We start from the raw sequence: 13,596 nt of genomic DNA on the forward strand, positions 1-13,596 counted from the left end.
AAAAGCATCCAATTAACCTAAAAATAATTTAAATCATTGAAAATAGGTTAAAAAAACTACTTAAAAAACGATGTACTTAAAACTATAAGCATATACAAAAAATATATAACTAACATAAATACAATTTACTTAAAAAAGCATGCAACTAACCTAAAAATGATTTAAATCATCCGTTGGTTGCCATGTCAACAGTCAGAAAACAATGCGCATGCGTGAATTTTCTTCGCCAGTTACGTTAACGCAAGTGCGTGAATTTTTCTACGCCAGTTGGGGTAACGCTATGCAGATTAGACATTTTTAATTTCCTTTATTCTGTGTTATTTTAATTCAAAAGTACTACAGAATGAATGTGAAACATGGATTAATTAACAATGTTTAATTTTAAATGCATAAAACATGAAGAAAATAAACAGAATCGTTTGAAATAATCAGCCGAAAAATGTTAACCCTAGCCTCAATTCTGTTGGGAGAAAAAAATAACTGAAAGTCGGCGGTGGAGAAAATGGAAGATTTTTTTGGCGGAAAAGTTGGCGGTTGGGAAAATGGAAGATTTCTTTGGTGGGAAAGTTAGTTTTTAACTAATAATTAATATTCTAATTAAAATTTCAAAAAAAGGGACCCCAGGTGCACATTCCCGACCTCTAAGGTATACATGTACCAAATTTGATAGCTGTATGTCAAATGACCTGACCTGTAGAGCGCCAACACACACACACACACACACACACACACACACACACACACACACACATTGAGCTTTATTATAAGATGTGCAGTCGTTTCGAAAATAAGATATTTTAAAATCGGGTCCATCATTTGTACTCATCCTGTATTTCCTATACTCTCAATGAAACTTGTCATTGATAATAAAGTTCTTGATAAAATATTGTGAAACAACAGTGATTGATTTAAAAAAAACTAATTAAATTGCATGTTATTTGATATTTTTTACAAAACATGTTGATCATAATGCATATATTATAGAGATATTTCTCTTTTTCAAAAACAAATGATTAAAGAATTTGTTTTAAACGCATATTTATATATGTTTCAAGAAATGGAAGTAAAATTTGTAACTATATATTTAGCATTTACAACTTGTATTTAATGAAATAAAATATTTTGACCTTAATATCAATAAATGTCAATTTGTTATATTGTGTGTATCACACTTCCAGTTGCATTAAAATTGAAAATATTTAATTGATGAATTGAATAAAAATTTAAACCTCTATTCAAACATTTCTTTCAAACTTTTGCTCATAAAAAAAATCTTATGGTTTCGTATTAAATTGGAATTTTTTTTCAGTAAAGAAATAAGATTTTCTAGATTCGATTTGCTTTCTTTCATATTATTTACATTATTTTAAATGTATAAACAAGAAATATTCAATACAATAAGAAAAGAACAATCTAAAAATTTAAATATTATTCATAGTTTTAGGAAAACATCATCCATAAATATTTGCAAATTATTTAAAATTCTGTAGTATTATTTGCAAGCAAATTTAAATAAACGACAACAAATCAATTATCGCCTCAAAGATATAATCTTTTAGATATACATATAGATAAAACTGGCCAAACAACCTTATGAAATGCTAAATATTTTATTCGAATTCTATTGTAGATACATATTTGGAATAGCCTCTATGAATTCATAAAAGCTAGAATGCTATTAACATTAGCATAGAAATGTACTTGCATTTCGTTCACAGTACTTAATATTAAAAGAATTTAAATAAAAATATAAACACGATATATATATAGAGAGATTTTGCACTAGCATTTTAACTACAAACACTCAAATGTATATGTGTCACTATATATTATAAATACGTATGTACATACTTATAACTGCATACATATATATTTTGTTATCTGTGAATTGTTATTTTACTTACGAAAATAAACTGTACATTATTTTGACTGTACATTGCACTTGGCTTGTATATTGTAAAACTCAACGCCCACGCATGGAATTTGTACTTCATTTTGAATTTCAATATTTTTTTCTTATATTGAAAGTTGAGATATTCTGTATCAAAGGCAGATTTAATCCCTTTTTTTTAAAATTAACTGGTGATTTAGTTCCCTATTTAAACACATTTTCCAACTTAATTAACTTACTAATTATTTTTTAATTTAAAGTTAGATATTTATTTTACTAATTTCGTGAAAATGTATGTTTTTATATATTATGTCTTAAGACAGCGCGACATCCACGATTGTATTGTCGATTCTCGAATTGGGAAAACTTCCGTTCTTTTGCGCATGCGTCAGGAAGTGTTTATATCGTCAAAAAACAGGTGTGAGATGAAAAATGAAAGAAGGAGATGCTTCCATTTAGCAATGGGATAAACTCAGATCATTCACGGAATTAGGAGACGTAATGACCTCTCATTTTTCGAACCGCCAAGTATAATAGTCGAAAAGTGCTCTTCTGGGAATTACATTCAAGTGGACGTTTGGTGTTTATTCAAACTGTCATAAATAACTGAACATAATAAAGCAGATAAATACATAATCATTTATAGTTAACAAAGAACTAACATCGTAATATTTTAGAATTCAAAAACTTTTATTTTTTACTAATTTATTTAAAGACAAAACCAATAAAATCTTTTAATCTACCTGCCGGCCTTCCCCCCCCCCTTCAAATCAATCAGCTGTCCTAAGGAACTTCCTATTCAGTTTTATCACTGTTCTAAATCTTAATATAATGTTTCGAAATCTAAGATTAAACTTTTTATTTGAATACTATATCAATCAAATTATAGCCTTTTTTTTAGTTTAACACCTTAATCTTCTGGTTAAAGGGCCAAGATGATTTGGAATATTATAATTATTCAAATACATAAAAAAAAAGACTTTTGAGATAAATACGTCCTAGAGATTTTTTTAAAATTTACTGCTGTTTTCTTACAGAAATTTCAATATTAAAGTTTTATTTTATGATATACGAGTCAGATACGCCATTGTATAAGAAGAGGCTAAAAACCTTCTTAGTTCGTAACAGAAATTTTCACAATGATGACTTATGTATTAGGATTGTGATTCATCAGTTAAAGCTGTTGAGCTAATTCCACTAATAATTATATCAAAGTTTAGAAATCTATAATTTTTAGTAACATTTGCTGACTTTTAGTTTCTGCGATTTTATTATCTTGTTTACAAAAACCAATTTTTTAAGCACATTTAAAATATGTGATGTGACTGCAAAAATCTTTTGGTCTTCCACAAACTTTCAACTTCGAAGAAGTATTCCTTTCTTTTCTTTTCTCCTGTTCAGAATAATTTGAATTTATATTCGAAATAGTTAAGTGCTCATAGCTTATTGTGGTATAAATGGGATTAAATGTCAATTATATTTCTGTATCGAGACTACGAAACAAACTTATCTTTAAGCAAAGAGGAAATCAGAAATTGGCATTCTGCCAATCTTCTTCTGTCTCTCTTTTCTTGCTCTTATGTATCACTTTTCGCGGGAGCAGAATATCTTCAGCTGACTGCGAAATTATGTTTTTTTAAAATTTCTGTTGTTTTAAATTACTCAGATAGTAATATTTTAAAAAGAAAAATAAGCATGGCCTGCAATAAAGTTTAAAAATCAACGTTAGCTATTAAGGGTGTAGATTAAACTAGCCCTGTTAAAACCCTTTAATATAATTTTGTTAAAATGCAGTAAATAATGTATATGACGCTAAATACAAAAATTTTGATTTAATAGATGTTTTACAATTTTATAAAATCGTCTTTAATATTTTTAATAATATCATTGCAAGAGTAATATCAGTAATAATAGAATAATATCATTGCACGTTTCTACATTAATTCTCAGTGTTAGGTACTCATTTGTTTCCTGTGAGATTTTTTTATATAAAATACATGGATATATAATTCATTCTTCAAGACATTGTTAATAAACATAATTTCAATCACGGATGAGTTAAAATACTTTATATATTTAATGTCTGAGAATTTTTATGAGGCATTAAACAGATTAGATTTTTAGATTCTTTTTTTTTTTAGGACGTTGCCAAAAACAGTTGTTAAAATTTAAATACGATACCTTTGTGTTCTCATGTGTTAAAATTATATAATTTGATTAAGCCTGTAATTTACGTACTGCTATTCCACTATTTTCCATTCGGTATCACTGTAACAAAAATTAAACACAGATTATTTAAAATTCAAATTCTCAAACGTCTAATGGTTTTAAAAATGTTATGTTACTGTAACCGAAATAATCAGTGAGAAAACAAACAGTTTAAATAGCCAAATATCTGTTTATATTTAAAATATTATATTAATAGGAATAAAAAAAATGTAGGACTCATTTTATTTAGAGAAAAAGGAGGGGCGATAGAACCTACTTATTCGGTGCTTTCTTCAATTATTATTTAAGGCGCAAATATACATTTTTACCATATTAATGCAAAGATGGAAATGCCAATTGCAAGCTTACTTTTAGCATATCCTACCTTGGCCGCTGCACTTATTTAGAACTTAAGAATCGTTGCCTTTTAAACATTTTTATCTGAGGAAAAAGCCACTTAAAGCGAAATCAGGGGGATAAGATGTTTGGGAATGTACTGGAATAGGATATTTTGACAGACAATTTGCCACCTGGAGAGAAACATAAGCGGCGCTTTACCTTAATTGAAACAAATAATTAGGCCTTCCTTGCGACAAGATATTTTAATATCTTTAAACGCGAGCTATATGCATTCGCAATACGCATTTAAAATCGAAGCAAGTCGTTTTAATTGGTTTGTCACATGATATTCTTTGTTTCTTCAATGGAGAATTACATAGCTTATTTGTATTTGGAAAAGTCTTAAAAGACTTTTTGAATGTATCAGTCATTGTTTCAGAATAAATGTCCGATAGGCTTTCAACATTTTATGTATAGAAAAAAACTTGTTCTTAGACTTTACCCTTTTTTTGAAAACTGTGCCCAATGTACAATCCCCTCATTTATAACATCCAACCAGCCTCATTAATGCATTAAAAAAATTTAATCTTTTTGTGGACAGCAGAGTTCTTAGAACAACAGAACTTATTCTAAAATTAAAAATCAAAAAAAAAAAAAAAAAACTCGGATAAAACAAAATCATGGAATTCTAATATATCTTTTTTATTAATAATAATTATCTTTTTTTAACGGAAGGAAATATCTCAGCTTTCTGTTTTTCATGCGTGGAGTCTATTGGAAGAACAATTTGTGTCGAAGGCTGCTCTACACAACATTGTGACCAGCACCCCTGTACTCGTGAATTTCTGCTCGAATAAAGATCTTTTCGAACTTTGACTTGTTTTTTTATTTTCATCGTTTCTTTTAGGTTACACACTTAAAAATTTCATTCTTGGAAAACTCAGTTCACATCTGTTATTAATATTATATTGATGGTTCGGAAGCATTCGCGTGAATTCCATTCTTCCTTAATGAAGGACCCAGTGATATTTTTGATACAGGATTTTTTTTTGTGTGTGTGTGTGGTGTTGTTTAGAGTCGCTTTTGTGATTTTCAACAGGTTTTTAAGTTGATTAAAACCTTCTTAAGCATCTCATAATGTCATCACAGTCTTCACTTACTATGACTTATCACTTTTGGAATTTCCCTTATGAGTGGTATTTGAAAATAAATAATTTATTAATAAATAATTTCAAAAAAAAATCTGACTTTTCATATAACGGTATAGCAGAGGCAACTGGCATCCGGGACACATTATTTTTCATCGACTTTTGTCATCAATAGTTTAACAAGTATAAATGGCCTTTGACTATATCGAGAATATGTTTAAATTAAAAATCGGTTACAAAGTGCATTTGGTTTATCTACCAGCTTACGATTCGGACTCGCCACATTTCACAAAAATTTGACAATGATTTCACTTGTTATGGGCAATACTTAAAGGCATTTTCTAAAAAAATATCACGCATATATGAAACACACACACACACACACACACACACACACACACACACACACACACACACACACACACACACTATATATATATATATATAATATAGTGTAATGATATTTTAAAATTTTAAACTCTTAATTTAATCCAAATTAATTTCCAAAACTTTATCTTAATTTACCCCATAGTAATTTCATTCTCTTATTTGCTGATACAATTCCACTTTCGTTTAATTAATTCAACTGAAACTGTGTAAAAATTACTGCACCATCAATCTACGTATTGAGTGAAAGTGATACCTCTGTTACCCTTCTTAAAAGTCAACACGTGTATTGAATTGGCGCGTGGCCGGAAATCCTATCTTATATAAGACTAGTGATCATTTGTTCGTCCCTTCTCCCTTCTTTACTTCTGCTTTTGTACCGCACTGCGCCTTCTTGTAAAAAAATCATGCCTGTCTCATGGAGGGAATAAAAGGAAATTAAAATCCAAAATGTCTCTTCACCGCTTCGAACCTGCATTCTGCTTCAACCAAAATAATGTTACACACACACACACACACACACACACATATATATATATATATATATATATATATATATATATATATATATATATATATATATATATATATATATATATATATAATTACTTTGTAATCCAAATTCATGATTATTTTTCTTACACTGTCCAGAATTTCCAGCCATATTTGTAGAGTGACAATATACCGATTAAATATTATATTAAAATACAGAATAAATGCTTTGAATATTTGAGAAAATAGGAGTAATTGAAGAGAATAGTTTTTAATGGTTCATTGTGAAACATGGGATATTTTTCTTTCATAAATTCGTGGTCAGATTTATTCATGAAAACTCTTACTGGATGCAGGTAAGATTCCGAAATTGGCATTAAAGCAAGTTGAATTTCATTTGCTCTCAAGGAGAAGCTAAATGATGAAAATTTTTCCACCAGTTTATGATAGCTTTTAGAAGACTTTTGATAATATCTCCAATATGCTATTCTGAATGCCGAGTGAGATCCTGAAAATATCTTTCAGGATATTGGGCGTCTTGTTCTAATAGAGAGGGAACGTAGAGACTATATAGAAATTATCATACTGTTTACAAACCATTATAAGATCTGACCTGTGAGTGCTGAGCGGGTGCCGCGTCAATGACCTCAGAGCTTGGTGACTTGGCGACGAATTTGGGGAGTTTGGCGACTAAATGGATAATGCTGGAAAGTTCGAGAACTTTCACGATCCATCCACTAAGACCCGAGATACACCCAGATACGCCCTGATTGATCTGGAAGATTCTAGCCCTGCCTCCCGGAACTACTATAAAAGACAGGCACTCTGAAGCTGCAGGAAAGTCGTGTGTGAGAGTAGTCAGAGTCGCCGACAAGTAACGGAATTTAGAGGATTAGACAGCAAGCAAGCTGCTGAACTAGCGATTAAGTTCGCTGCGTCATTACAATTGATTGGCGGTATTTGCAGAAAAAATAATTTTGTAACAATATTTTCTTTTCTTATACTTCGTATACTAGAAATTCACCAGCAGGTATTGGTCTCCCCGAAATTTTCTTGCATGTTCTCTAATAAATGAATTTGTGTATTATTAACAGCGTGGTTTTTTCGAATAATAGTTACGTAAGAGCCTATTAGACTGCAGTCTTTGGCTTTTTTTTTATTATAAATCGACCATTCTTTTCGCCCTTTTTTCATTAAATCGATGTTATACTATTTATATACAATAACCAGAGCACCAAATGTGTATTTTGGATCCCTTTGTCCCCGCCGATTGATGCCAAAATTTGACCAAAACTGCAAATATCGCCACAAAATCCTATTTCCAAACAACATACTCGTGAAAGTACAGACTAACAGATGATCAACCCTTTCGCGGATTTGGTGTTGAAATTGGTAAAGATCTACACTTCAGATATTAAATCTGTACACCAAATTTCATCCATCTAGTTCTCTTTATTTTGTAGTTGTTGGGTTAGAGATATTGGAATAATCGGACATTCTTAATGGATTTCGTTCGAATTTGATACAAATGCGGTAAAAGCGCAATTTCCAAATTTCATTTGTCTAGTTCAAAGCATTTTTGAGCTACATGTTCATAGATAGACTTCATTGCAAGAATTTTCCGCTTCGATGAGAACTGAAACTTCTACATTTGTTTTACCTACCATATGACTATTCGGTCGCATCACATTTCACAAAAGTTGACAATTTTAATTTGTATTAAAGATTTTATTTGCTGTGCGCAGTGCTTAAAAGCACTGCTGTAAATATATCACGCACATACGAGAGACACGTACATATTTGTTTTTGGTCCAAATTCATGATTTTTTTTTTTTCTTATAATATGCAGAAATTTCAGCTAATTTCATAAAGTGACAGTATGAGTTATATTAAAATACCAAATAAATGCTTTGAATATTTGAGAAAATAGGAGTGTTCACAGTTTATAATTTTTAGTGGTTTATGGGATATTTTTTTTCGTGAATTATAATCAGATTTATGTATGAAAAATTTCATTTTTTTATGACTATCATAGTATATCTTCTTATGAAAAAGAGTACTGTATTTTTTTTTTCTTAAATATAAAAGAATATTGTGCACATGTCTTTATAAACTTAAAATTAAACATTTCCAGTTATTTTCTGGATGCCTGTAAAAGAAGCATCCAAACTGTCTTGGGCTTATAGTCTCCTGTGGCTAAACGAACTCAAATTCCCTGACCCCTGGATTTCAGTCTGCAGTTTCCAATCCAAAACCACCTGATTGGCCTCGGCCTCTCTCTTTTCTGCCGCCCACCTCTCAATTACTCAAAAATAAATTTAGCAATCATGTCGGATGGAATGAACACGGCAAAGGATGGACCTCGGAATCGATTCGCAAGGTTGTTGTTTGTTCCAGGAAGAATGGGAACCTGATGAGCTAACTCCCTTCCAAGACTCATCGGTCCACGAGAAAATAAAGCATCCTCCCCCCGCTTTTCCTTTTGTTCTGAATGAGTATCGAATTTTCTGGAAGAAACGGTATTTCCAAGTGGGCGTATGGGTGTGACCTTTCCTGTGATGGTGTTTTTACTTTCTCGTATACGTAGTAAAGAAACGGTTCAGTAATCGTTAAAAAATTCGAACTCGAGATTTTGACGACTCTCCACATTTTAGATCTCCTTAAATTCAAGAAAAAAAAAAAAAAAAAAAACTTTTGAAAAATGTCAGTCTGTGACAAAAATAACTCAAACACCCTTTGAGCTAGATAGATGAAATTTGGTATAGGGTCTTTACACCAAATGTGTGGATTTCTATCAAATTTCGAACAAAATCCTTTTGAAGTAAGTTTATCCCGCTGTTCGAATATAACACGATACCTACAAAACGAAAAGAACTAAATAGGTAAGATTCGGTTCACAGATTTAACATCTGCAATATTGTTACTTGTCAAATTTTGAGCAATTAAAACTAGAAAACGGAATGAAACAAACTAAATTCCATATACAAATTGAAAGTGACAGGGACAGATAGTTTCTACTAAAAATAATCAAAATAAAAAACCCTAATAAAAGAGGTTTTGGCACTATAGAAATGAAAATGAGTCAATAATTAAAATAAATGTACGCAAAATAGATTACACAAGGCAATTAGCATTCGAATATTGACAAAAAACATACAGAAATGAATGATATACAGTATGGAATTCATAGAAAATAATTTATTTTTAATTAACTTTAAAGTTCCAAGGTCCAGGTATAGCACTTTCAAAAATATGTAGTCTCCCGAAACTTTCTCGTCTATTCCCTGGAAAAGATGTTTTCTCTCCTCCCCTCACTTAAACATTGTGGACAGCCAAAGCTATGAGTGTTTAAACTTTAATTTTCTGAGACTCGCACATGAGTATTTTGTGCTTCGTAGTACAGTGAAGAAAGCTGAGCGTTTTGTACTTCGCAGTAAGGTGAGGAAAGTTGAACATGATTTTCAAGATTTTTTTCTTGACAGATTGAAAATAAAATTCGACACAGGATGCAATTTTACTAAAAAGTTAAGTGAAATTTGATGTGTTACTTTTTAATTATCGCATTTAAATGCATACGAATATGTAGACAAACAGAAAAATGAACAATTCCTTAACAGAACTAGTTCAAAATTTTAAGCAGTATATACTTTAGATGTCTTGTGTACGAAATTTCATTTATCCAAGTCGTTCATTTTTTAGTTATCGCTCTTATATGTCTATATGAACCGATCAATAAATGATCGACTCCTTGAGGGAATCGATTCAAAATTTGGTATGGTTCTGTACTTAAAATGCTGAATCAATCATATATTCCATCAGAGTGTACCTAATCTTATCCATCTAGCTCTTTACTCTTTGTGGTTATCATATTCATAACCACTCAGATAGACAGACACACAAAACTCCTGTGAAAGAATTTCGTTCAGAATTTGATAAATATCCATAAATTTGGCGTAGAAACCACATACCAAATTTCATTTGTTTAGCTCAAATTATTTTTGAGATATCGTGCTCACAAATAGACACAATTCCAAAAATTGCTTTTCGAATTTCAAAGAAATTTAAAACATGGAGATTTTTTAAAACTTCGAGTCAAAGAGAATACAATACTTTCTCAGTTCTTATACCAGAAAGTAAAAAGATATCGAATGGGTGCAAAAATAATTGTAATCGTAAATTAGTATGTGCAAAATGAATGCTGGGAAGGAAGAATTGACACGACAGATGAAACTCGACCTGCCGCAGTGTTGGCGCATTAAACCTACTTCTTGTTGAACGAATGAAAGCTTTTCAGACAAACAAAATGACCCTCCCCTCAAATGGTGTTTGAGTTGCGATCATATGATCTGGGGGATGTAAGACCACTCTTTCTCCTGAAAGCAGGTGGTAAGAGAAAGACAGTATGGGGGCGGAATTTTCCGTCAAAGGCAAATATGTAGCTCTAAGGTTCATATTTCTTTACGGTGTCTTCGTATTTGCTTTGTAAAAAAAAAGGATAAAAAATACAAAAACTTAAAAAAAAAAAAAACACGACGAAGAATGTCTCTGGTTTCATTCTTTTGCAAAACACTAAGAGAATTAAACAAAATTATTTTTTTTTTTAAATGTTGAGACCGAGTATAAAATTTCAACTTGTTTCGGAAAAAAGAATATTTTCAAACTTGAGATCAAGAATTCTTTCTGAAGTTCGTAGATTGCAACGGCTTCTACTAGAGGTAATTTTAATCTTTCCTTATTAAATGTGCCTCAGAGAAAGAAAGGTAATTGTGTGATTTTATTATAAAGAAAATGAAAATAAAAGAAGTTTAGACTAGAGAACAATAAAGCACCATTTAAATATTTCGCAGTATTAGAAGATGTATTCTTTAAACGAACTGTTATCCTGTAAATATCTCGGATATTGATTTCACAAATTAACTAATTAAAGGAGTAGTAAAAAATAGCATGCACTTTGCAGAGTGTTTGAGAAATTAAAAAATACTCATTTGTAATGTACTTTAGATTTTAATATATAGTAATATTAAAAGTAAACAATAACGATCCGAAATTCTAAGAACTAAAAAACTTCATGAATTCTCAAATTATTAAAAACAAATCGAAACTAATAGTGATCCACTAACAGGAAAATAAGAAAACATTGCTGTGAAAAAATAATAAAAACGGGGAATCTCGGGAAGCGCGAATGAAATTACAGACATCAGCTAATTGATCTTTCCTATAATCCATTGATGAAATGATGTATCAGTGTATATAATTATTTTATGCATGTAAATACAGCTAAAAATGAATAAAAAGTAATTATGGGACCTTAAACTTCATGTGCTTTTTACATATTTTTATAATAACCCTGTTTGAATTGCTAGGCGCTAAAATAGAAGTTGGAATTGCGCATTGCCAGATCTACACATATAAGCTTCTACCAATAACTTACACACAGCGCTGGGCAGTTATATACACTCATAAATCCTTTCATTATAATCCTTATTCTTTCAAAAGTAATCATCCAAAAGTACTTAGTTTATAAACGCAAAGCTTCTATTATACGGCATCTTTCACTTCCTACAATTCGCAAATTTTCTGTTTCGGTCAGTATTTCTTTTTTATTAATAGATAAACTTATTCTTCAATTGATGAATCGTTAGAAGCAATTAAATGATGATGAAGAAAGTTAAGATTATGTAGAAGTTTTTCAACCCAGCTTTAAAGGCACAATTTAAAAAATTTCGATCTTGTTTCAGTTTTTAAAACGATATAAAAACTTTCGATGATCTTGATTCAATCTATGATACTGTATTTAAATAGTAATTTCATAGATGATCGACACATTAGACGACAGTTAAAGGTTTCTCTTAGTTAAACGCTTACTTGCATTCACATAATATAATCTCTAATGGGTATGCAAGTAAGCGTATGTGTGGAGGGGGAGGGTGTTAGACATAGAGATATTGGTGATGATTCTTTTGTACAGAAAACTTATTCTGTTAAAACTTTATTGGTTTTCATTCACGTACCCCATTGTGTTTCTTGTTTGTACTTCCTCGTCTCTTCCGTGCTTGGAATCTTAATTTAATTGTGTATTTTTTATTAACCGTTATTTATTTGCCTTTTCTCCATAGTTTTAAATTCGGTTTTGATATTTTTGTAATTTTATTCTTCTAATGGAAGGGTGGTTTGTTTTTAATGCTCGTACTGTCCTCTTTTGTTATTTCTTTCATTTTTTTTTTCAATTTCAGTTAATTGCTTGTACTTTAAATGCTTATGTTTTGTTATTTTAGTTGCTATATAGTGTATTATATCTTCCGCCTGTTATATATTGTAATTTTATCTTTACTGTAATTCTGCCTACTTACGTAAGTTTTTACGTTATATCTTTTAACTCTAGAGTAACCTTATTTATAAATTAATTTAGCTATGTAACGATGTGTAACATTCTAACTGAAACTTCAGAAAGCAACAAAAAACAGAATCCAAGTAGAAAGAAAAAAAAAAACTAGGTACTTTTGCGAATGAATTTAATTACACACAAACACAATTTAAAATGATTGCAATATAAAATTAATTTTTTAAAAAAAGAAAAAAACACGAAATTTGCACGGGGAAAGGAGGAATAGTCACGTCTTCATTATTTTACAAAAGTATTAGTTACAGTTTTGCTTTGAGTAACATGGAATATATCTAGATTCCCAAAACGCTTAGAATAGGAAGAATACGGGACATTAAGTCTATACTCTCTTCATGCTGTCGTGGCGCCGTCTCATGTTCAAAAATAGACTTAAATAGTGTAATCAAGAATATATGACATTTAGATGGATTCATTATATTTCACTAAAATTAATTTTCGGCTAGTAAATATTTTGACCTACAACGGATTGCAGTACATAATTTATAATTAAGTACAATTTTTAATGATGAATTCGAAATCGATGAAAATGGTATTTGATTCCAAATTGAAAAATCACTCACGACAAATTTTATAAAAATCTACTTCTCAGATAAATCTTGTTCTCTTCGAAGTTCAATTTACCAATAAAATTTGCTTGAGAATTCGAGTTGTTAAATCTGTTTTGGACAATTGCGATAAAAAAAGTTATATTTTTGCGGCAAACTAATTGTATAGCGACTTTTTAAAAG

This window comes from Argiope bruennichi, chromosome 7 (genome assembly GCF_947563725.1).
Source record: "Argiope bruennichi chromosome 7, qqArgBrue1.1, whole genome shotgun sequence".
Classification (NCBI taxonomy): domain Eukaryota; kingdom Metazoa; phylum Arthropoda; class Arachnida; order Araneae; family Araneidae; genus Argiope; species Argiope bruennichi.